The sequence below is a fragment of the Podarcis gaigeae genome, assembly GCF_964106915.1.
Source record: "Podarcis gaigeae genome assembly, chromosome: 10".
NCBI lineage: Eukaryota > Metazoa > Chordata > Lepidosauria > Squamata > Lacertidae > Podarcis > Podarcis gaigeae.
The window spans coordinates 70,689,788-70,715,433 of NC_139686.1; the positions used below are offsets into that span (position 1 = coordinate 70,689,788).

General features: G+C 41.9%; 1 protein-coding gene and 1 long non-coding RNA gene across 22 annotated transcripts in view; both read right to left on the bottom strand.

Annotated features, from left to right (window-relative positions):
- Positions 1–25,646, bottom strand: part of MAGI2 (membrane associated guanylate kinase, WW and PDZ domain containing 2) — a 628,972-nt gene that overhangs the window by 286,672 nt on the left and 316,654 nt on the right. The gene's annotated exons all lie outside the window — the stretch shown is intronic.
- Positions 6,218–11,403, bottom strand: LOC310826622. The gene is made up of 3 exons (XR_014555898.1): positions 10,971–11,403; positions 7,218–10,596; positions 6,218–6,524 (listed from the first exon to the last, which is right to left on the bottom strand). It is a non-coding gene; the product is annotated as an uncharacterized lncRNA (long non-coding RNA).

Genomic DNA, 25,646 nt, shown 5'->3' on the forward strand with positions numbered 1-25,646 from the left:
CAATTCCCTTAAGCAAGCAAAGCACATTGTGCAGAAGCCTAAAATAAGGTTGGAGCTTTCTTTTTGACTGATCATATGGAGAGGCCTTCAGTGTCATTTCCAAGCACAGAAAAATAAACTATTAAAGTGAAGAAAAGCCTTAGTAAAAGATACATCTTTATTGTTCAATTTATAGCAAGAAGGACTGCAAGGAAATCTCCTCAGTATATGATGCTCTTTGGTTTTGCTGGACACGTATCTGGAGTGAATGCATGTTCTGCAGTTGAAACAGCTTGTTACTGACAGATGTATGCAAGGCTTATCATGCCTTAATATAGCCAGAGGGCTCCTGCAGAATTAGATTGCTAATCTTTAATAAACATCAGATGCAACCTTAGGATGACCTTGAATACACCTTGCCATAGCAAACCTCAACAATATTTAATGAGCTTTTTTTGCTTGCTTTGCTACTTTATATAGGGATAATATTGCCATAAGCAATAAAACTGCTCGAGAACTTCTACTCATCTCTGTCAGGAGAACATAAAACAGAGGTATTCTGCATTTGTCTTGTTCTTCTAAACTCCCAGATGGCACAAACAGTGAACATTATTTTCAAGGAAACTGACTTTACATGTATTACAAGGCAGGAAGCTCCAAGGGTTTATGATACTTGCTCTGAGTAAGAGAGTAAAACACAACACCATAAAAGTTTAGAAATCCTTCCCTAGCCGAGAGTTACAATGAAAAAGGGAGGGGGCTACACTGGGGCTGCATTACATGATGTGCATGTAATGGATACAGATACACCATCACAGTTCAAATAAATGGCCCCATGACATCCTGTCCCAGGCAGCCCCCCAAGCAATGAAAGCAAGTGTGTTGATTGTCATTGCATGTAGGAAGTGGTCTTAGAGAGCAATATGCTGGGACCGTATTGTGTAATGACATATACATATACTCCTCATTTTCAGCTTGACTTCGATACGCCCAGTTATTCTTAGGGGCATAATAAAATACTCAGAGAAGCAAAAATCAATAGCCTGTATTCAGATGCCTGCATCTGAAATATTTTCAAAAGGACCGTAGCTCAGGAGCAGAGCACATACTTTGTATGCAAGAGGTCCCATGCTTGGCATCTCCACAAAGGGCTGGGGAAAACTCGTGACTGAAACCCTACGCAGCATGCACAGTCCTCAGCTAGCTGGACCAATGATCCTAATTTGGTATAACATTTCTTTCTTTCTTAAGATTTATATGCCACTTGATTGCAGATAAAACCTCAATGCAGATACCAAAAAAATAAAAATAAAACAATAAAATTTTCATTAAACATTTTGCAAACATAATTAAAAACATACAGAAACATACTGCAATAAAATAGGCTAAAACAAATTCAAACTTCTACAACCTTTGAGTAAGGTAAAGGTAAAGGACCCCTGACTGTTAAGTCCAGTTGTGAACGGCTCTGGGATTGCAGTGTTCTGGGATTGCAGTGCTCATCTCGCTTTACAGGCCGAGGGAGCTGCCGTTTGTACGCAGACAGTTTTTCTGAGTCATGTGGCCAGCATGACTAAGCCGCTTCTGGCGACACCAGAGCAGCGCATGGAAATGCCATTTACCTTCCCGCCGGAGCAGTACCTATTTATGTACTTGCACTTTGACGTCCTTTCGAACTGCTAGGTTGGCAGGAGCAGGGACTGAGCAACGGGAGCTCACCCTGTCGTGGGGATTCGAACCACCAACCTTCTGATTGGCAAGCCCTAGGTTCAGTGGTTTAGACCACAGCGCCACCCGCGCCAGTCCACAACCTTTGAGTAGCCTTGTCTAAATAAGAATTTCTTCAGCAGGCACCAAAAGGAATACAGTGAAGATGCCTGCCTGAAGTCAATAGGCTGGGTGTTCAAAAGTGTTGGTGCTGCCACACTAAACACTGAACCAGTTTGAAGTCCATATTGTGATATTGGTTTCATAATTTTTGACCTGGCAATATATTGTGAATCATGATGTGTGTGTTCGTGTGTGTGCTATGCAAAAAGCACAATGTGGGGAAAACTGTGAAGCCAGCCAATGCTTCTCTCGGTTCCTGCAGCCCCTATGAACTCTGCCAGCTCAGCTCTCGCCTGCCTCATGCAGGGGGCAGGAAATCCCAAGAGCAGGCACTGGCAAAAAACACAATGCAGGAAAAACCATGAAGCCAGCCATCCTTATTTCAGACATCATGATATTTTAGTATATTGCAATGTTTAGCTGGTAATACATCATGATGTTGAAAACCCAATCCAAAAGGTCTAAAACAGGCTTCTTTAGGAGCAGTCGCTTCCTATGCTTATTTGTTTGCTAAGAATCTTGTCATCTGCCATGGATGCTTTAAGTGAGAATCCTGCATGGCAGTGGGTTGCTCTAGATGGCCCTCAGGGTCCCTTCCAGCCCTACAATTCTCTGCTTCTATATTGTACCAATCTGCAACTGGAGCAGACTGGCATGGCTTAGCTTTGCTCCACTTCAGGCAGCAAGGGTGATATCCTCATATCCTCAATGCAAGTCAGTGCCAGAACTGATCTGCTGGGCATTTTCATGACCATATAGCACAGGTTTGATCCAATAGTGCCCTTTGAAATGTGGAGGACATGTGAAAGACTGTTTTATACCTTGCACTGAAATACATGAAAACAGTGGAACTGAAAGACGAGAACTTCTGTAATACACACATAAAGGACCTTCACAAACTGAGGTCTCTTAGTGTGGAATGCTAGTAGTGATTTGCTTTCCATTCATGGTTTTTAGATCAAACACCATGACTTTCAGGCTAGCAATCAAAGTGTTAATTGAGTCATCTTTGTGCTGTTGGCAAACTCCCAATTCCACCTACAATGAATCTACTTTCAAGAGTACTCCTGACCGAAGATTAAACCCATCTACAAAGGAGCTCATTCTTAGCTCTGTTCCTAACCCATAAAACATCTTTATTCCATTATCTTTGCCAAGAAGGCTTTTCAAGATGTTAATATATAATATTCACAGGGTAAAGAACATTAATAGTAAGAGGTGCGAAGTGAATTCACTGAGTTAAATCAAGCATTGAAGATTATTGTCACGTGTGTACATGTATGTGGGTATGTATTTGTAACAGTATGCTTGTATATAGGAATGAAATGAATATAGCTTTTTACATTGCAGAAGAACACTAAAAATGTGCTCTACATAGTTTTGGGGTAATTGTGTGATTTTCAATATTTAAGAGCAACAGAGGAGGCTTGGCATTTAAATGCTTGTGACTCCTCAGTTAAAGATGAAAAGAAGAGAAGTGATGTTTGGTAGAAATTCAATCTGCAAATTGCCATTTCAAAAGAAAGTATAATGCAAGTGATTCAGAGAAGCTAATAGCAACCATCTGTAAAAGACAGAGCTTCCTTTAATTGAATTTACAGGTGCCCCAAAATCCTTTCATAAAGTGCCCCCCTCTAGGGTCCTTTTTCAGTAATATATTTTAAAAGCATTACAGGAAAGTTGGATATTAGAGATTGCAAGAGACAGACAGGAAAGAGGTTTCTTTGTTCTCTACAGGAAAAACAGAGACATGCTGCACTGCAATGAAGGCTGGGAGGCAAGAGTGGCCCCAGCGCTGTCCAAAATGTAGGGTAAGAAGCAGCTTAGAAGGAACTCAAGGCATGAGTTACTACTACTACTACTACTAATAATAATAAATATTATTTTATTATTATATATATGCCAGCCAACTGACTGGGTTGCCAATGGTTAAAATGTTTTGAAATAGTCAGGTTTCTTTTTTATATAAAAAGGGGTGTGGTATGGTTGTTGCCTTCTGGTAGGCACAATGTGGCCTAAATGACCTAGCCCATTGATTTAAACTAAGTAGATGCTTTCTATCTCCTTGAAATCAACAGTAGTCCTTTAGGGACATGATGCCAAACTGTAGTTAATCATTCTCCAGTGTGCTGTTCAAGCAAGTTAGCACCTAAATGTAGTTTATGATATCCTGGCTCATTACAAACCATAGCTTAAATCAACCAAAATCCCTCCAAGCTTAGACATCATACTGGGGAATTCTCTTTAGCATACCCTCCAACATTTCTCAGATGAAAATAGGGACATCCTATTCCACATCAGGAAGCCTCTCCTGTGTTTGATCTCACCACACACAGAGACATCATAAACATCAGTCACCATGAAACAACTACAACCTCTTCGCTGAACCTACCTCTTAGGATTGTTGTAAAGAAAAAATATGTGACGGAAGGGATCGTGTACAACACCTTCCACAGATAAATGGAATGAAATAAAAATTTAGCTGGAAGCTGCTTGAGCCCCTATCGGGGGAAAAGGAAAGAAAGAAAGAAAGAAAGAAAGAAAGAAAGAAAGAAAGAAAGAAAGAAAGAGCTGGTTGTTGGTTATCTTTGCATTCAGTAAAGAGGCAAATGAATTATGGAATTACATCACATGGTTTCATTACTAAAATATGCCAAGATCAACATCTATAAATACCTGCATCTATACTACAAAATAATTATTTATAAGTCTGTTAGACATCTAGTACATGCTCAAAACTTCAATGTGGCATACAAAACTAAATGAAATGTTAAGACTTATTTTAATGAGCTTATACAGCCTTGTCTATGTAAAAATAATACTTGAAACCAACTACACTTAATATTTATGTTTGCTCTCTTCTTAAAATTTATTGTGCTTTATAATATCACAAATTAGAGATCAAAGGGTTTAATTAATTTTAAGTCCAGTGAGAAAATATTTAGATAAAATTGTAGCTGCAAAGGAATTCAATCATGTCTGCTCCCCTCCTTCAAGAAAACAACACATTTGTGTGTCAAGAGTTCTCATAATTCTTGCAGAACTAAAAGCTCTCTTTAGAAGTTGAGCACTTTACCTCAACTTCTAAAGGAAGTGTGTCTTTTGTGACTTTGCATGCTCCTGATAACATAGGGAGCTCCTGATCTCAGTGTGTGGATTCTAGGATAACCTGTGGCAGTTTGATACATTACCCATTCAGTTAAGCTGAATATGTTCTTAGCACTGAAGAATGCTTAAAGGACAAATGCAGCATTTGCAAAACAAGCTAATAATAAAAAAGGGATATTGCTCATTGAGAGCAGGGTATAACTTCTGCCATGTAGCAATGCGCATGTACAAACAACAAATAATCTATACAGAAAATGTATTGGTGTCATATTTGTTATGCTCATCCCAACCCAAGCAGACATTTCTGTTTAAAGCATGAGTTTTATGTTGTTATGCAGTGTGGCAACAAAGTACAAGTCCAACATTTTCTTCTTCTGAGAGACACTAAGCTGCTCTGCATTCATAGGATTTCTTTGTCCTTTGGCTTGGTCTCCCCAGTCACCTTCTTTGGCAAGGACAAAACAAAAGGCAAAGTGTGAGAACCAGGAACCAGGGCAAAAGCATACTCTAGCTCATGGGTAGGCAAACCAAGGCCCGGGGGCCGGATCCGGCCCAATCGCCTTCTCAATTTGGCTTGTGGATGGTCTGAGAATCAGTGTGTTTTTACATGGGTAGAATGCGTCCTTTTATTTAAAATGCATCTCTGAGTTATTTGTGGGGCATAGGAATTCATTCATTTTTTTTCTTCAAAATATTGTCCGGCCCCCCACAAGGTCTGAGGCACAGTGGACCCTCTCCCTGCTGAAAAAGTTTGCTGACCCCTGCAGTTGAAGCACTTTGACTCGAATTGAGCCACTTTAGCTAAAGCTGTTTAGTAAAGGTGCTTTAACGTAGATCATGACAGCTGAAGTTATTTAGGTAAAACTGCTCCCCTCTCTTAGGTTCCTCTCACATTCCCTTCAAAAAAATATAGTTGAGGAATCAGCCAGGAATCAATTACCTCAACACCATTTACCTCGCAAGCAGCTTATCAGAAACATGGTTGCAGCTATATCGGTGAGATGCATTTGGCTAACCCACTTTTGGATCAATTAGGTTCTAATCATCAACAATCAGATGTAGCTCAGTGGCTCAGAAAAACTCCCAATTTTAGTCTCAGGGCTCTGTTTCAAATCCAATTCACAGGCTGCAAAAGGTGAGAAATGATTCTCATTGTAAGCCTCAAAGGCTTCTGTTAAGATTTCATTTTTTGCAAATTCAGACATTTCTAGTTAGGATGAATATCACAGTCTTTTTAAAAAAGTAAATATACTCTTCAGTCAAGAGGTTTACATGGACATAAACTCAGCCAGTACTCTTTCTTTCTTTCTTTCTTTCTTTCTTTCTTTCTTTCTTTCTTTCTTTCTTTCTTTCTTTCTTTCTCTTTTATATTCTATCTCTCTCTCGAGCATTAAGTGTGAATCAGGCCAGTTAATGGCAAGTCATAACTAGGCTCATGTCTGCTTAGTGCACTTTTAGATTATTAGATCACCTTTTCCATCTTCATATAAGCTGAAAATGTACACTTGTGAATGGGTGTACTAGCATATGATTCTCTTCAATTAAGAGCAAATACCTTCTATACCTCAATTTACCTCCAAATGGCGCTTTTAAAGAAAAACATATCCCTGTAAGTGTAACAATTTGAATGAACATGACCAAAGCTATTATTTTATCACCATTAATTTTGAAATAATAAAATATCAATTTCCTTTGCCTTTTTATATGTTTTTCTATGTTTTTATCATTGATGTTCTGCAGTGTGTTTTTAATGTTGTACACCACCCTGGGATCTTCTGATAAAGGGCAGTATATAAATTGAGTAAACAACAACAATGCCGACTTAGAAGTGAGACTCACTGATCTGAAGGAGTATATCCAAGTACCTTGATAAATGTGTGCCTGAGATCATCTTCTGAGGCCCTTTTTGGTGTGCCTCCTCCACAAGAGGTCCGCATGGCGACAACATGAAAATGGGTCTTTTCTGCAGTGGCACCTTCGTAATACACCTTTAGGTGCCAGGAGAAAACATTCCTCTTTAACCAGGCCTTTGGCTGATTGATATCCAATGCCCTTTTAAAATGTATTGGGGAAGAGGGTATTATTGGGTTGTCTTCATTTTTGTTTTTATTCTGTATTTTCTGGGTTTTTTAATTGTGAACTGCCCTGAGATCTACGGGCATAGGGTGATATACAAATTTAATAAATAATAATAATAAAGTAAAAATACAGTACGTGCATGTCCCCAATCCCCTTCTTCTGGAAACAGTGCTGACTTAAATAAGCTAACACCTTAAATTCCATGTTCAACAATAAAACACAATAGAGAGAGAAATCTCTGTATTTCTTTTGCCTGGAGAAGAGATATCATTCACCATTAATGCAGTGAAATATGAGGTGAAAAAGTGTGCTACTATAAAAATGTGCATTGAATGTGCATTAATGCGCTGCTTTTGAGAAACGAGGCAAGAAATATTGACATACTTGAGATGAAGAGAAAGGGCACTTAAATTTGTCGACAGTGTGATAAATAAACTAGGAAAGGAGAATGAAGGAGAGAGAGAGAGAGACATGAATGAAATGAACCAACCAACGGACAACATAAACAAAAATAGGACCACACCCAAATCCACTCACTGAAATTTGAAAATGGGATATGGGAAAACTGCTATTCAGAGAGGGGCCAGCTTGGTTCAGAATTATTGTTATTGAGGTCTATGGGGTTCAGGCTGGGCTTCAGTTGACAAAGAGGAGGAACCTGACCAATGGGGTTACCAGAGATAGAGGGCAAGTTGAGGTGTGTGCTTGCTGGAAATGGGGGTGCTCCCACTCCCATTGCTCCTCCTCTGAGATCAGGTTTGAAGTTGGGGCAAAGCTGAATACTTCATGCTGGCTCACTATCCTTTTGATATGGATGGGGTAGGAAGGAATCACTTCAAAGCATGTTCAACGGCCGCCTTTAAATTTGGTAGCATACTGACAGTAGCTGGACAACAGCCAGGTCCTCCCCTCTTTGCTCCCAAATCTTAGAAGTGAAAGAAAACCAGCAGGCCTGGATGCCCACCTTGTTGTTGTTGTTTAGTCAATTAGTCGTGTCCAACTCTTCATGACCCCATGGACCAGAGGATGCCAGACACTCCTGTCTTCCACTACCTCTCTGAGTTTCATCAAATTCATGTTGGTCGCTTCTATTACACTGTCCAACCATCTCATCCTCTATTGTCCCCTTTTCCTTGTGCCTTCAATCTCACCCAACATCAAAGCTTTTTTCCATAGAGTCATCTCTTCTCATGAGGTGGCCAAAGTATTTGAGCCTCAGTTTCAGAATCTGTCCTTCCAATGAGCACTCAGGGCTGATTTCCTTCAGAATGGAGAGGTTTCATCTTCTTGCAGTCCATGGGACTCTCAAGAGTCTCCTCCAGCACCATAATTCAAAAGCATCAATTCTCCAGCGATCAGCCTTCTTTGTGGTCCAGCTCTCACTTCCATACATCTCTACTGGGAAACCCATAGCTTTAACTCTACGGATCTTTGTCGACAAGGTAATGTCTCTGCTTTTTTTTTTTTTTAGCTGCCTACATTTCTAATGATGCTGCAAATGAAGAATCAGAATTGGCCTCCTCTTACCCTGTTTGTCCCCTGAGGGATTGCAGTAGGGAGAGGGGTGGTGAATCCCCAGCATTCATGTGAAATGGAACACGCAGCTCTTTGCCCTGTGTGTGATTTCCAAGTCACAACCAAATTCTGCAGCTTCCATTTTCCTCAATTTCTACAATGCCACCTATCCTTGATTGTTTCCAGGCCCAGCTCACACCTAAAAATGTTTTATGGCCTTGGGACCACAAGCAACTGGATTTGTTGCTGGTAGCACTTGCTGAACGACTATCATCTACAAGAATCTCTATATTGATTCCCTCCCGCTGCCCATCTGGGAAAGAGAGAAAACATTAGACATAAGGCCAATACCCTGCAGTTAAATTGCACTTGACATTACTGGCAGCCTGACTGGGCTTTTAGTTAATAGTGGCATCCAGAGTACATTGTGTACTAAGAAGATACATATATGACATCTTTTATTTGTGGTATTCAGTATTCTCCTTTGCTTTCCAGCTGCACGGTGCTGGAGCAAACAACACTTATCAAAGCATTTTATTCCATAGCTACTTTGAAAAGAATGTTGTGCAAAGTGGGAGGGAGGTTCAGGGGCTCGGGGTTACATTTCTAACAAAGAGAGGCAAGCAAAAAAAGATGCACAAAAGCTGTACTATCAGATTCCTGCCCTTGGCCTTGTAATGCCATGACCATCAATACAGCTTTTTTGGATGCTGCAGACCAAAGGGCTACATTTCACAAGCAACACAATCTGGGCAGCACATGCAGAATTACTTCCGACTGGAGAGGAGATTGGAGATTCTCCCCCAAACCCACATGGGTCTTGCCTCTTGAGTTGCTTCCTCATTCTTGTAAGACACATGTGTCATTCTCAAGGTTTACCTCAACCTCCAGGAAAAGATTTACAGGGAGCTGTAGAGGGAAGCGGGAGGCAGGAAAACCCTGTTCTATGAATGAGAACTGTGCTCCATTCACGGAAGGAAAGTTAGGATCCAAGTCATACAACACTGGCATGTCTGGAAGAAGTAACCCTTCTTGTGGATCACAGGGCCAGGAAGAAGTTGTTTTGAGAAACAGCAAACAATAGGTGCCTGTCATAGTTGAACATGGTTGCTATTCCACAAATCAGGAGCAGCTGCACTGAAAACCCTTCTAAAATTGCTCTATTTTAGGAGACTTCAAAGAGAACTTGCAAAATTCATCAAGCTATTGGGTATGTAAGGAATCTGGTTGTAAGCGGCATAGGGTCTTATATGTTACTACCAAAACCTTGAACTTGGCCCAGTAGTAGATTGGCAGCCTGTATAGATCCCAGATCCCAAATGATGCACATAGAGACCTATAAGCTCAGCTAACTAGCCAGGCTAGAGGCCTTGTGTCTATTGTTTCTTTGTAGTGCCTTATCTTGTGCTAGGAGCAGCTTTAGTCCCAAGGTTGTAAACAACATTCCTAAGTGTCTACATTTGACAGTGAGACATGCTGTGCTCAAATGTGCTAAACCCCTCAGGTAGAAAGGAATGCAAAGAGACCACATGCAGTGGGGGCTCCTTAGAGAGAGAGCCCTTTGTTTCCTTGCCTAATGAATATGTAATGAAGGAAAGGACATACATGGTATAATTAGTATTGTGTTGTAACTTTAGATTGGAGGAAGTTTATGCATATGTATTGCTTGGCTTGCTCAGCTTTTGGAGAGTGATCCCACTGAGCCTTTATTGATAGAAATAAACACCCTTTGTTTTCTCACCACTGCGTGGAGATTTCCTTCAGCCTCAAAAGTTAATTTTGCTACACAAAGACATCCTAGAAGCCACATTTTGTGCTAGCTGCAGCCTCCAAACTGACCTCAATGTTAATCCCAAGTAGAACGCATTGCAGAAATGCAACCTTGAGGCTCCCTGGACTATGGTGATCAAGTCATCCTGATCCAGGAATAGTCAGTAAACTTATTTTGCCAGTTTTACAGAACTTAATTTGAGCCAATCAGAATTAAGCTCATTGATTCTAGCCAGCATGACAATGGTCAGGGTTGATGGGAGTCGTAGTTCAGAAACCTCTGGATAAGGATTTAGAGACATTTATCTCCTACTCCTGGGATGCAGGTGGCGCTGTGGGTTAAAGCCTCAGCGCCTAGGACTTGCCGATCGAAAGGTTGGCGGTTCGAATCCCTGCGGCGGGGTGCGCTCCCGCTGCTCGGTCCCAGCGCCTGCCAACCTAGCAGTTCGAAAGCACCTCCGGGTGCAAGTAGATAAATAGGGACCGCTTACCAGCGGGAAGGTAAACGGCGTTTCCGTGTGCGGCTCTGGCTCGCCAGAGCAGCAATGTCACGCTGGCCACGTGACCCGGAAGTGTCTCCGGACAGCGCTGGCCCCTGGCCTCTTGAGTGAGATGGGCGCACAACCCCAGAGTCGGTCACGACTGGCCCGTACGGGCAGGGGTACCTTTACCTTTACCTTATCTCCTACTCCTATGGAAGGTGTATCCTTTGGTGGCACCTGGCATAAGACTTCAGTACCTCCCTAAAAGAAATGTATTTCATGATTTAAATGCAGTGCTCGACACTACCTTCAGATGCTCTAATATTTTTATTTGTTCAAGGAGGAGAGGGTACTGGGTGAGACCTACAGGAGACGACGCCATGGAGCAGAAGCGGCTTACAGTGATTTTATGGCAGCACACTAACTCTGTGGTAAAACACAGAAACCATTTCAGTGGGAACTATTAAGACTTTGTGTTAACAGGGTGTATTTATACTCACTCAGGGGACATTGCTACAATTTTTTAAAACTTTTGGGAAGCACCTGAGAGTACAAAATGAAGGCAATCATTTTTACTGGCTGCTGGGACATCTATTGTATGAAGCAAGGCAGCGTGTACAGAACATCCCAAACATCCCAAGGCTCTGTTCAATCATGTGTTAAATCTTCATTGATCCTGTTGTATTTTTTTGTGTTTCAGAGCAATTTGCACCCAGCAGGAGCTGCCGGCTCTGACATAAAAAGACACTGAAACTGTCCGGCCTCCTTCAAGTGTGGATGATCTCCAAAGAGCCTAAATGTATCTGGCAGATGTAATAGGGTTAACGGTTGAAGCAATAAGGATATTTCTCAGGCTGCTGAAAGACACATGCACTGCAGCTGCTTCACTTATAAATTTGTCAGCTGAATTCAATTAAGTTACTTGCAGTTCTTGGGAAAGCTTAGCGGGGGGGGGGACACCTACACTTTAGGAAATGAGTATTTTTCACTCTCAATTCTTCTAAACACAAGAATCACTTTCAAAGAAACAGCATTCTGTTTTCAGCAATCGTGACACAGATGCCTGCAGGCACTTAGAAGCAGGGATTGAATATGATGGCTTTGTCCTTTTCTTTCTGCACAGCACCTGTTATTCACAGATAGACTGCCCCTGAACATAGTGATTTCCATCACAGCTAATAGTCAGGGCTCATCCTACCATTACGCAGAATGATGCAGCAGGTCCTGGGGTCTCAGGGGAGCAGCAGCTTCACCCCCTGGCCATTTCATTTTTCTGGAGGGTATAGTTGTGTGTGCCCCATAAGCGAGCCTGATATCCTCAAGACTGATGGAAGATCCAGTTGCTTCTACATCTGGAACTGGGTTGGGCTTGAAGGCCCTGTGCCTCATGCAGTGAAATGGCTTGGGCCAGTTATGCTATCAAGACTAACACTCTTGGGCTTGAACAAAACAACCAGTGTCTATTACCGATAACCTCCCTCCTGCAAAAGTAAGATCTAAAAGCCAATGAAGATATGACAGTTCAGGATGACAGATCAGCAGTTAATGCAAACTATGGAATAAATGTATTGACTTATGTATTTTTAAGAATCTCAAAGTGCCCATCAGTAAAAACTCTCATGGGAGTGTTCAATAAAATAATAACTATATATATATATTCTTTCTAGTACAATTCTGGGCAAAGCTTCACCTACTGACATTCTGTCTGGCATACATCTTACCATGTGTGTGGCCTGTCGTTTTCTGTGAGTCAACAGTTTAGAAACTTCCACTGGCTCAAAGAGCTGCAGGCAGACTTGACCGGGGCTGGTTTTAGGGAGCATACGACCAGTGCTTTTTTTTCTATAAAAATGGGTGTTGGTGCTCACTATGAAGTTGTTAGCTTAGGTCTAAGCTAAATCTGAGCTGATTTTGAGATCTTCAGCGGAGGCCCTTCTGTTAGTCCTGCCACCCTCACAGGCACACTTGGGGGGGATGCAGAAAAGGGCCTTCTTTGTGGCGGCTACCAGACTCTGGAACTCCCTCCCTGGAGAAGCTAGACCGACTCCTTCCTTGTTGTCCTTCAACTGGCAGGTGAATGCCTTCTTGTTCCAGCAGGTTTTTGGGAACTGACTGCTTTTAATGAAAGGGCAGGTGCCATGCTGTTTTTGTTCTAATTTGTATGTTTTATCTAGAAGGATATTAACTGATGCTAAAGAAAGAGGTGGATCCACCTCTAATTTGTATGTTTAAAATGGATTTTTTATATATACATATTTTTATGTATAATTGTTTTTTAAATTATTTTTTCTACCTTTTTTTTAGTGACTCTTGTTTTTATCTGTAGGCTGGCTTGAGCCCCGTAAGGGGACAAGGCAAGGTATAAATAAATATATAATAAATAATAATAATAGTTATCTACAGATTAAAAGTTTCCTACCGCAAAACAAAGAGGTCCAAATGGGGATAAGACGTCACCTCTATGTTCACAGCCATTATTGTATTGTATTGTTTCTAAATATGCATCTATACATAATAAATTAGCGTATGTGGATTTTATGTAAATATGTGTCCTTTTTTTCTGGGTATGAGGAAAGGCTCAAGCTTCATAAGTGAACGTGGCCCAGAAAATCCTATTAGCACCTCTCTTCACAGTGACATTCACATTTCCTGACAAGGGGTGCTCCCAAATTTTAGGAGCTCATGTTCAAAAGGAATCCTCACTAAAATATGACAAAGACCGTAACACCAACATAGACCATACCCAGTTACCAAACCCTGATAGGTTAGCTTTTGCCTGATTCTCTTGACAGAAGATAATCAAGTCAGCGGAGGACATTAAGAAAATCCAGAGCAAAGGAGCACTGATAGATTGGTCAAGGGCCGTGAGCAAGAGAAGATGAAGGAAACCAAAGTGAGATGAATCTGTCTTAATAAACCTGAGTCTGGCTAAGAAAGACAGAGAGAAAGAAACTGCAGTGACAACCTGCATTTTCACAAAGCTGTTGGCATTGCAGAATGCTAATAGGGGCTGTATGCTGCTAGGGCTGCCACTGATGCTATATGGAGCATAGAGAAAGCAGACTACAAGGAGCTGAAGCTTTCAGCTTCACAAGGAGCCGCAGAGCAGTTAAATGCTGGTGATTTTGTAGTCTGAAATGGCCAGCTGGAGATTAAGAATTCTGCAAGGAAGTGAGGCCATATAAAGGCTTCTGTGACCGTGAGTGCCACCAAATGGCTGCTGTGCTTTTCATGCCAACAAGAGCCTGGTTGAGAAAAGAGAATTAATATGCATGCCTTTTATTCCAAATAATGTGTTTTTATTATTATGATGATGATCTACAATTCTGTGATTCGTCTTGTTTTAATAACCCCCTTTGACCTATATTTGCACCTAAATCGAGCAGTTGAACTCTTTATTTAAAAGGCCAGATAGCTTTAACAGTCTGCTCTGAGCAGTGCATGGCCTGACCCATAAAAACCTCACGGGCTTTAAGCTTCCATCTCTTGCTTGTGAGCTTGGAAGTGTTGCTCCAAATTGTTTCCACACATTTAAGTCTACAAAATTTGTGTTGTTATCTCAGCTAATTGTTTTGAAAAACTGTTGCTGGTTGCTGGTGTATCATGTTAAGATTGTGACAGTGAGCTAGGAAGTCCTCAATTCAGATCTCATCTGAGTCATGAACTCACTCAAGAGAGTATTCGCTAACCCCCCCCCCCCAATATACTGTAGCTATAGGCCCACTTTAGAGAAATGCCGTAAGGTTTATGAAAGAAGTACTTGGAACATAGAGGAATGATTGAATCCTAGAACTGTAGTGTTGGAAGGGATGTTGAGGATCATCTAGTCCATGGGTAGGCAAACTAAGGCCCGGGGGGCGGATGCAGCCCAATCACCTTCTAAATCCAGCCCACAGACAGTCCAGGAATCAGCATGTTTTTACATGAGTAGAGTGTCCTTTTATTTAAAATGCATCTCTGGGTTGTTTGTGGAGCACAGGAATTCATTTTTTTTCTTCAAAATATTGTCCGGCCCTCCACAAGGTCTGAGGGACAGTGGACCGGCCCCCTGCTGGAAAGGTTGGCTGACCCTCGTCTAGTCCAATCCCCTGCAGTGCAGGAATATGCAGCTGATCCCCATATGGGCATCAAACCTTCAACCTTGGCATTATCAGCACCATGCTCTAACCAACTGAGCTATAATGTACCGTATATATCATCAGTAAAAAGTGTAAAATATATTTTAAACATTGACATACTGACCTGGTTCACATGATGACATGATAAGCCCACTTGCAGACACTTTTGCTCCTCCTTGCTCTGTTTGGCTGCCATGCCCAGCTGAGCCTCGCTGTAAAACTCTATATTCACTAATCAGGAGCTCTAGCCAAGGTTTCTTCTTGGTTCAGAGCTTGCAGTTAGTGAGAAGGGGGCTTAGTCCCCAGTCCCAGCTGAGATAACAGGCAGAGTCAAACCTTGGTTTTGTTTAGCATGACAGTGTGGCAAAGAGGACCAGGGAAAAGCAAAAGGGCTGCAAGCGACTATGAGCTCACCCTTTCCAAGAGAAAATGTGGCTTAGTGTGTCAAGCAAACCAGAAAACTGTTCCATACCAAAGCCAAGACAAATGGAGCATTTTTCATAGGCACCTGAAGATTCCCCCCCCCCCGGGTCCTGATTGCAACTGGAGCATAAATGAATAAACCCACCCTGTCCTGGAAGAGCCCCATGCGTTGAGGTATGACTTCTTGGAGCTGCAATGTGTCTCCTGCTTTTTGTTCATGTGTATAGTTAGACTGTGAAGGTGTGTCATTCTTAATTCTGTGTTTTATTCTATACAACACCTTGTTTTCTTTTAAGAACTTAAGCAATAATAACTATTATTATTAGATTGCCATGTTTTAAAATATTTTTCCGGCGCTCCTTACTGAAAGGAGGACTTGAACTGAAAATCTATTATATTTGCACAGAATGTATAAAATTGCTAAACAAAAACCTGTTGTAGGGCTCATCAGCTGGAAAATCAGGAGAACAAAACAAGCATTTACATGTTGATTTTAAAAGTTCATGGAATTATAATTAGCCTGCATATTAAGCAAAGCAAAAAGAAAGCAAAAAGGAGAGAAGCAATCCCCAATCTGATGGTGTATTCACATAATGAGACAGTGTAAGATGCTCTCTATTTTACATTCTACAATGAGTGTTCAACTCCTTTGGTTGGGTCGCCATATTTCAAAAAGTGAAAAAGACCTTTTTGAGCTATTTTCAAAGGAAATTGGTAAAAACAACACTGCCAACATGGCTTGCCATATGCTTGAATTTTCCTGGACATTTTGCCGATCTCCGCCCAGACGCTGAAATTCTGGACATATGGCAACCCTACTTGGTTAACATCCTAAGCTTAAAACAAACCTACACTGAAGCCAAACACACACCTTTACAAACTTGACAAACCTTCCGGTTTCAGTTGCCAGCTTGGATTTTTTTTTTTTAATGTGCATGTATGCACACAAGGATTTCAATAATAATAATAATAATAATAATAATAATAATAATAATAATAATTTTTATTTATATCCCGCCCTCCCCAGCCGAAGCCGGGCTCAGGGCGGCTAACAATAATCAAATAATCAAACAATCAAATAATCACACAGTCAAAATATTCATTATAAAAATTAATTAAAATCAAATTAATGGCAACCGATTAAGCAATATTCTGTGCAGGTTGCCAGAGGAGGGAGTCAGGCTGCGCCCTGACCAAAGGCCTGGTGGAACAACTCTGTCTTGCAGGCCCTGCGGAAAGATGTCAGGTCCCGCAGAGCCCTAGTCTCTTGTGACAGAGCGTTCCACCAGATTGGAGCCGCAACCGAGAAGGCCCTGGCTCTAGTTGAGGCCAGCCTAACCTCTCTGAGGCCTGGGACCTTGAGGATGTTATTATTTGCAGACCGTAGGTTTCTCTGTGGGGCATACCAGGAGAGGCGGTCCCGTAGATACGAGGGTCCTAGGCCGTATAGGGCTTTAAAGGTTAAAACCAGCACCTTAAACCTGATCCTGTACTCCACCGGGAGCCAGTGCAGCTGGTATAGTACCGGATGAATGTGATCTCGCAGCGAAGACCCCGTAAGGAGTCTCGCCGCGTCATTCTGCACCCGCTGGAGTTTCTGGGTCAGTCTCAAGGGCAGCCCCACGTAGAGCGAGTTACAATAATCCAGTCTGGAGGTGACCGTCGCATGGATCACAGTGGCTAGGTCAGGGCGAGAGAGGTAAGGGGCCAACTGCTTAGCTTGGCGGAGATGAAAAAATGCCGCCTTTGTTATAGCTGTAATCTGCGCCTCCATGGAGAGGGAGGTATCGAAGATTACACCCAAACTCTTAACGGACGGTGCTGGCACTAATTGCACCCCCGCAAGAGATGGGAGTTGCCCCCTCAATCCCATATCGTCCCGGCCCAGCCAGAGGACCTCTGTCTTCGAAGGATTTAACTTCAACCGGCTCCCATGTAACCATCCAGCCACAGCTTCCAGACATCTCGCCAGTGTGTCTGGGGCCGAGTCAGGATGGCCATCCATCAACAGATAGAGTTGGGTGTCATCAGCATACTGATGGCAGCCCAGCCCAAAACTCCAGACAAGCTGGGCGAGGGGGCGCATAAAGATGTTAAAAAGCATCGGGGAGAGAATCGCATCCTGAGGCACTCCACACACCAAGGAGTGGCGCGATGACAATTCCCCCCAAGCGCCACCCTCTGTCCCCGACCAGAGAGAAACGAGCGCAGCCATTGAAGGACTGTGCCCTGGATCCCCACGTCGGCAAGGCGGTGGTCCAGGAGTTCGTGGTCGACCATGTCGAAGGCTGCTGACAGATCTAGAAGAATCAGCAGCCCCGACCCGCCTCGATCCAGCTGCCTGAGGAGATCATCTGTTAGGGCGACCAGAGCCGTCTCGGTCCCATGACCAGCGTGGAAGCCGGATTGGAATGGATCAAGAGCCGATGTTTCATCCAGAAACCTACCAAGCTGTTCAGCAACCGCTCTCTCAATCACCTTACCCAGGAATGGAAGATTCGAGACCGGGCGGTAATTGGATAGATCTAAGGGATCTAATGATGTTTTCTTTAAGAGCGGACGCACCACTGCCTCCTTCAGTTCCCCTGGGAATATCCCGGTGCCAAGGGACAAATTGATGATATCCCCCAGGGGGGCCGCACCTCGTCTGGACACGCTCTAATCAGCCATGACGGGCACGGGTCAAGAGGACAGGTGGTGGGCTTTCTAGCTCGGAGGAGTCTGTCCACATCGGCTGGAGATATCCGTTCAAAGTGGTCCAATACTGGACCCGAGGACAGTCGAGGGGCCTCCAGTTCCTTTATTGTATCCAAATTGGCAGGGAGGTCATGGCGGAGCAACAGGACCTTCTCCGCAAAAAAGCTCGCAAATGCCTCACAGCTGTGTGTCAGATTGTTATTTAAATTTGGCTGTCCTTCAAGGGACGTTAAAGACCGAATTATACTAAATAATTGCGCCGGGCGAGAGCTAGCAGATGCAATGGAGGCCGAGAAGTAGGACTTCTTAGCGGCCTTCACTGCCATCTCATAGGTTTTCATAAAAGCCCTATAAGATGTTCTTGAGGCTCCGTCACGGGCGCCCCGCCATACTCGCTCAAAGAGAGCTTTCTTAAGCAAAGCAAGCTTAAGAAATGCACATGCGTGTTTCTGTGCTAAACATGCATACTTGGAAGTAAGTTCTAATAAATTCCACATACAGTACTTCAGTTTTGATGATAAGCATGTAAGGCGGTGTTGGGACGCTCAGACCTGGGGGCCAAACATCTGTCTGCTTACTGGGCCCTCCTCCAGGCCACACCCCTCACCTGAAGCCAGGAGTGCCAGCTTGGCCCTGCGACCTTGGGTGCCTGGGGCAGTGGGTGCCATGCAGTGTGCATAGCCCAGCACCAAAATTTATGGGTGCTCAGGTACCCAGGGAGTTGGCACCTTTGCCTGAAGCAGTGCTTCTTTCTTAGTGCAATATTATCCATGTAACCACTATTTCTTGATCCATTTGCAACTAAGGCAGGGTTGGGGGAATGTGTGGTGTTCCAGATATGCTGAACAACAACTCCCATCATCCCCTGACCATTCACCATGCTCAATGGTCACAGGTTCCCCACATTTGCCCTAAAATATATAAATAGCTGCCACCTTCCAGGTACCATAATCCTTACACAGAAAGAAATAGGTCCTGGAACCTGTTTGTGATGTGGGGAGCAGGTGTAGCACAAGAGGCTGTTTTGCTGAGGGATTCCCACCCCATCCCACCCCACAATCTGCCTGAGACATGTTGTGTTAGTTGCTGCCTCCGTCCCCAGGAGGTTGATGCAGTGAGACACTTTCCAGTAGGTTGGGAGGGAGGAATATGTGGTCCAAGACTATTTCATGGGATTCCTTCCCATGTTGTCCAAGAAAGAGCCCACCACACAGAAGGCAGAAGCACAAACATACACATGTAGATTACAAACAAATGCAGAAGCACCAAATAACACATTGCATTACAGTTTTCTACAGCAGGAGGGAAAATTAGTAGGAAAGAAGAAAAGCAGACTACAAAAGAAAGAGACTGAAAACACTCATTTATATGAGGCGCATGTACAGTATTGCCATGGTGATTTTGAGCTCTGGGGCGTCACATTTTATGTAGCAAAACTGAATACTTCCCATTGAACTTACTATATAATTCATCTAAAATCTATTCTGGTATTCATGAGAAGTTGGTTAAGATATGGGGAAGCATTTTCAATCTTTACAGGTGAACAGAACAAGGGCCTCTATTTATGCATGAAGCATTTTAAGAAACATTTCATTTTCCCTATCGTCTTGGGCTGTGCATGAGTCTAGAAGATGCACTTTCTTGACATCCTTTCTCCATTCTTTCGAATGCACTTCTTTGAGGTTCCATTGCATCAAAAGTGTATCTGTGTATGGACTATTTGTATAAATTGCCTGGTCAATTTGCAATACAATCTTGCAGAGTTATCTCACATACAAAGCTATTTCACCTTGGAGTTCTGAGATTTTCTATTCTCTCGCTTCATACTGTGCCTTCATGCACACCAAAATAGTATTCTTGAACTGAAATTGGTTGCTGATATTTTGAAAATTGAAACAATACCAGCCTACTTATTAACCAATTTATGCGATCAAGTCTTGTATCCCCAGGAAAGTTCAAGCACACTTTCAATTCATGAAAGTAATTTTCAAACATCAGTGTTTACAGCAGCAGTGTGGATAGGTGGTCAGCAGTTAATTTACCATGGTTCAGGAGTTTTAGAAACCTCTGAAAACTTGAGGCAAGGCCATTGCTCAGTGTTAAGAGTTCCTGTGTTTCTTGCAGAAGGTCTGAGGTCCAATTCTTGGCACCTTCTGTCTGAAACCCAAGAGTATCACTGCCAGATAGTGTAGGAAAATATTGAGCTGGGTAGACCAATAGTCTGACTCAGAATAAGGCAGCACTTTCACCAACCCATTGAACAGTGTCTGGGAGCAATTTCGCAACCGATGCAGACATTGCAGTAAAAACCAGGTCAAAAACTGTGTGTGCCAGGGCTGGTCCCAAACGGAAGGTAGTGCAGCATGACCCAAGTGTTTCAAGATCTGTTAATATGTAAAGTAGATTGGTATTTTTCATATTTTGTTGCTATGGATCTGAAACCAAATAGCAAAAAGTCCTAATCCATCATACCTATCTGTTTCTGGGCTGAGATGTACCCCACACCATTAATTTATTTATCCATTTTTTTTGTATACAACTCTTCATTAAAAATGTGGTTTGCCACCACCACACAACAAAAACTGCATAAAAAAATATAAAATTTGAGATCATCAAGCATTACGGAAATACATTTTTTTTAAATAGCCTGCATAAGCTTGGCAACATAAACAAGTTTTCAGTTTAAAGCTTAAAACAGAAGGTTTCTGCTGAAACTCAGTTGGAGAAGCATTCCACAGAACTAAGCCAATGACACGAAAGGCTCAGTTTCGTGCCACTGTATCTCACCTCTATTACTCAACTATTCTGAGAAAATAGCCTTTGGGTTGTGAGACACCATCCTGAAGGATTTCGCTCATCTCATCATCAGTCTTCTAGCTTCCCTTAACATCCTTCAGAGGTTTTGCCCAAGTAGACTACTGCACCCCCCTCGGTCAAATTTGTCCTGAGGTTCATTTTAGGTGAAATGTTGTGGTGGCAACTCTGCTTTACAGGGTAAGATTGAGTACATGTACTTCCTTTTAAAGGAGATTTCTACTAACTGAGGCAACAATGGAAGCTCTGTTATTTCCCTGCACATGGCCTTTTCAGCTGATACTGTCAAAAAAGGATGCCATTTAAAGCGTTTTCACAGTGTGAACACATCTATCTACAAGAAAGAAGACAGACATTTCCAGCCTAATTTCAAGCTATTACACTTATCAGGTCACTAAGTTAGGTCATGCAGAACAGGTCTATTGCTGAGTTGTAGAACATAGATCAAAATGCAGTAAGACATAGTGATTATACATGTTTATTCAGAGACTCTCCAGTCTAAATGTTGACACATTACTATATCTTGGCTGAGGACCAGCTATACAGAAGATTCTGGTAGTGAGTTATCTGCAACTTAAAAGTATTCTTTCAGTTTATTCTGATTCCTACAGTCTTTCGACCTGAAACTAATCTTACTTAATATGCAGCTCTAGTTCCGAGCCATTCTATGAGAATATTTGCAGAAGAAGCACTTGGGAGTCATCAGTAAATAATAAAAAGCAAGTGGTTATATGGTAATATGCATTCCATGTGCAGTGCTAATAATACACAAGTTTCTTCTTTAATACTTGGATTCACCTCACTGTGGCAGGAAGCTAAAAATATCAGAAACTCACATTACAGATCTGTACGATGAACTACATTTTCCCCCTACCATTAGAAGTGTGTGGTTTCCATTGAGTGCTATGGGAAGAAGTAAAGGTGTTTCAGAGACACAGCTGAAAGGGAAGCAATACCTAGCCAACAACCCAGGCTCCAGAGTCTGGGGGCAGACAACATGCTTTCCCCTCACCGTTGCATCCTTGTACACTTTGAATGATGTGGTTTTAAGTCAGAGTTTAACTATGCCATTATGACTGGGGAGAGGGGGTGCACATTCAAAAAGCCACACTGTCTTAATAAAAATATGGACATCCCAAAAATGTATTCCTATTTGCCCCATCCTCATTTCGCTGAAGGCAATGTCTCTCTTGCCTTCAAACATACTTCCCAGCAGGCTATTCTCTCTCCAGCAAACATCCTCCTATCTGCTCCCTCCCACCAGTTCCCAGCCCCCTCTCTATGAACGGAAATGCAAAGTTAACATATGATAAAAGCATGGCTGGGCCATTCAAGCAAACTGGGGATGGATTTACAGTGCAATTGGGTTGCTCATACAAACATTTTTTTTGGTTTGCAGAAGTTTTCCACCCTTCCCCCTTTTCCTTCCTTACAAAATAGGTGGGAATAACTGGGCAGAGGGTGTCTCCTTAAAATTCATATATGACCTATGGCTGCAACCTGATTATTATTATTATTATTTTGGGAAAAAAAATTTTTTAGCAGAATCATATAATTGGAAGGGATGCTGAGGATCATCTAGTTCAACCCCTTGCAATGCAGGAATATGTAGCTGTCCCTTACGGGGATTGAACTTGCAACCTTGGTACTATCTGCACCACGCTCTAACCAGCTGAGCTAATATGAGTTTAGTAAGCATCATCTTAGACGAGGCACCTATGTGAGAGAAAAGAGGGTGTGTCTATTAAGAGGGTGCTTGCCACCTGCAGTTTTGTTTTACGCACTCACACACGCACACACAGGCTGATGAAACAGAGGCACTTTTACGACAAAAACTTATTCTGAAGCAATTAATCTAACCCATTTGTCAACTGAATGCTGCAGCCTTAATGAAAGCTGCCAATTATTGCAATGAGGTTTTAAATTTTTGAAAGCCACCCTAAGTGTTGCATGGGCACTAGAAGGGTTCGAAGAAACATTTCGTGCATATATAGATAAATATACTGAGCCAATATATTTGGCACTTTACAGGGGCAGACGCGGGTAATCTTATGTAATATGGTGCCCAGTGTGAAGCCAAAATTTGGCGTCCCTGAGTGGATCTTCTCCATTTTGTGCCCCTTGGCTCAACGCACTATGCAGGTTCAATCTCCTGCACCATCCTAAATCCTGACTTTTAATCCTTTTACGACTGCCTAGTTTGCCATGTAGCAGCTCCCCAGTGCTTTGTTCACATAAGCAGTACCCCCACCTCCTGGTTTCACCACTTTTGCCATCACTGCTTTTTACTACACCTGTTGAGATGAGGCAGGAACCCTTGCTAACCGCTGTATTGTTTTCAATGCCTGCTGAAAACTTTTTATCTTTAAACTTCAAGTCCAGTGCTCCCCCCCCCCACAAGGGGGACACAGTACCATCACCGTTTTTCTTTGCAAGAAAAGCACTGGTTAAAAGTATGGCACTTACTGTAACAACTTCATGGTGAGTTCTGGCACTTTTTTTTCTAGAGGAAAAGCACTGAGCAAGCCTATCATCCCTGACATAGTACATTCATTTTTAAATATACAGTTTTATTATTAGGCTAAGATAGTTCTTCGATTAGGCTAAGATATGCTTTTCTAAATAAATAGGGGTTGGAAATAAAATTGCTGCAGCATGCCACAGGAAAGTGCTCAAGGTAAGGGGGGGGGGGCTGACTAGGATAGTCTTGAGCAGCTGTGGAGCCAGTCTAGGTGCAGAAGTGAGGCAGGACTCTTTGAAGTGATGAGGAAACACTTGTGTTAAAAGCTGTGCTTTTTTGTTTAAAAAAGAAGTGTGTGCCATTCTGGACAAAATGCGAGACCAGGGAGGAGAGTTGGTGGAAGAAGATTGGAAAAAAATTATAAAGATTATTTACAGAAATATTGTAAAATTAATGAGCTTTAGAAAAAAGGTGGAATGAAGCTATATGGCTTTGGCAGAAATGTTAATGTTAAAAGGAACTAGGTACAGATAGATTGTTAATGCATTAAAGGGAAAAAAACTAGGTTAGAATATGTTAAGATTAATTATAGGACAGAAAACAGATGAAGATGGAAAGGACTTGCTGAAATAGTTAATTGAAGTGGAATACAAAAAGGGAGACGTGAGGAAGTCAATGAAACAAGTGAATGAAAGTTAAGATTGAAAATATTGGAAGTGTTTTTAATTGTTTTTGTTTTGTTAACTCAATGTTTTATGTAGCGTTTTTGTTTTTGTATTTTATTATATTGTTATGTCTAATTTTTCTTTTCTTTTTTTGTAATTTCCAAACTCTTAATAAATATTATTAAAAAAAAAAACAAAATGCAGAAGCTGAAAGGCATGGTGGGCTCAACTACCATGAGTGAATTATGCTATCCTGCATCGCTCAAATGTCCCCCAGCTCTCTACTTCATCAAATCTCTATTTTATTTCCAATCCCAGGGAAAAGTGTGTTTCTCCTCTCTGCTGTTCTTCTAAACTCCTCTTCCTCCTCTTCAGTATTTAACTCTCTTATTGCATTAATTAAAACCAGCCAAGCAGAAGGTGATGAAGCTTGTGGGAACACGGCTCAGAAACAGTTTGTACTGATGGTAACTACACACAGCATGACATCACCCCACACTGTTTGCAGTGGTGCACAATGGCATATAAACATTTATGCCACAACCCAATCCAGAATTTACTGTGCTTCAGCTCCTTGGTTTCTGTGGCTTCCAAGACAATTAACTCCATGATATAAAGTGAAGTCTAAAATGGATGAATAATGACAAGAACACCATCTAACTAAAGTTGCATAAAACACATGTTTGTTTTTGCAGATAAATATGCTGAACATACTGTGTTGCTTTTCAAGGAGATGGAAACATCCCTAGAAATAGATCGGGTTTTGCCTATCCAAGTTTTTAAGCACCACTGATTTCTAGTGGGAGAGATTTCAAGCTTTCGCTTTATTCTTCCATTTGAGATGATGGAACTTAAAAGAAGTTGGCTGGTTGTATTGGACTCCATTTTTTCAAAAGGGCACAAATAGGAAGCCATTTGTTTTATTAATTCACATCCTCTCCTCCTTGAAATGGGCACTGCCAGCATGAAATTCTGAAAGATACATATTTTCAGCACATTTGCTTTTGTTTCTGGCATCTTTTAGATTGCCTGGCAGCATGGAAGCTGGAGTTGTTATCTGGCCTTCTCAGTGTTCCTGCTGCTGTTTTCATATGGATTCTAGAGCTTTAAACAATAATTATGTATTTGTAAAATAAGACCTCTTTTTAAAATATTACGTTGACAGTTTCAGCAAATCTTTATTTGCTAGATGTTTTTGACATTTTTGGTCAGGAAACAAATATGTAACTTGGTTCCCACAAGTTTAGTAGGAAAATTCTGCTATTTATTCTTGGACCTATATCTGTGTTTTTTTAAAGGCTAGCAAACATTTTGCCAATGCCTTCCCAAACTCGCTTGGGTGATTGGGGAGGGGGGGGGGCGAGGACTGCAGCTGATCTTCTCCAGTATCACCTGATAATGTTACAATTCCGCATCTCAGCCACACAAACATGCAGTTTTATTTTTTTTTATTATAAACATTTAAAATACAGATACAAATCATTTTGCCACCATACATACACCCCATTCTTGCTATAATTTTTCACAAACACAGAATATTTGCACAACTTGCAACAATAACAGCACACATTACATAACAAGTGGGTGAACCACTTTCTTAGGGAAACAGCAACAATAAAAAAGAGTCTTGTAGCACGTCAAAAACATTATTATGGCAGAAGCTAGCCAGTGATGATGAACATTTTTCCTTTGAGTCTGTGTTGAG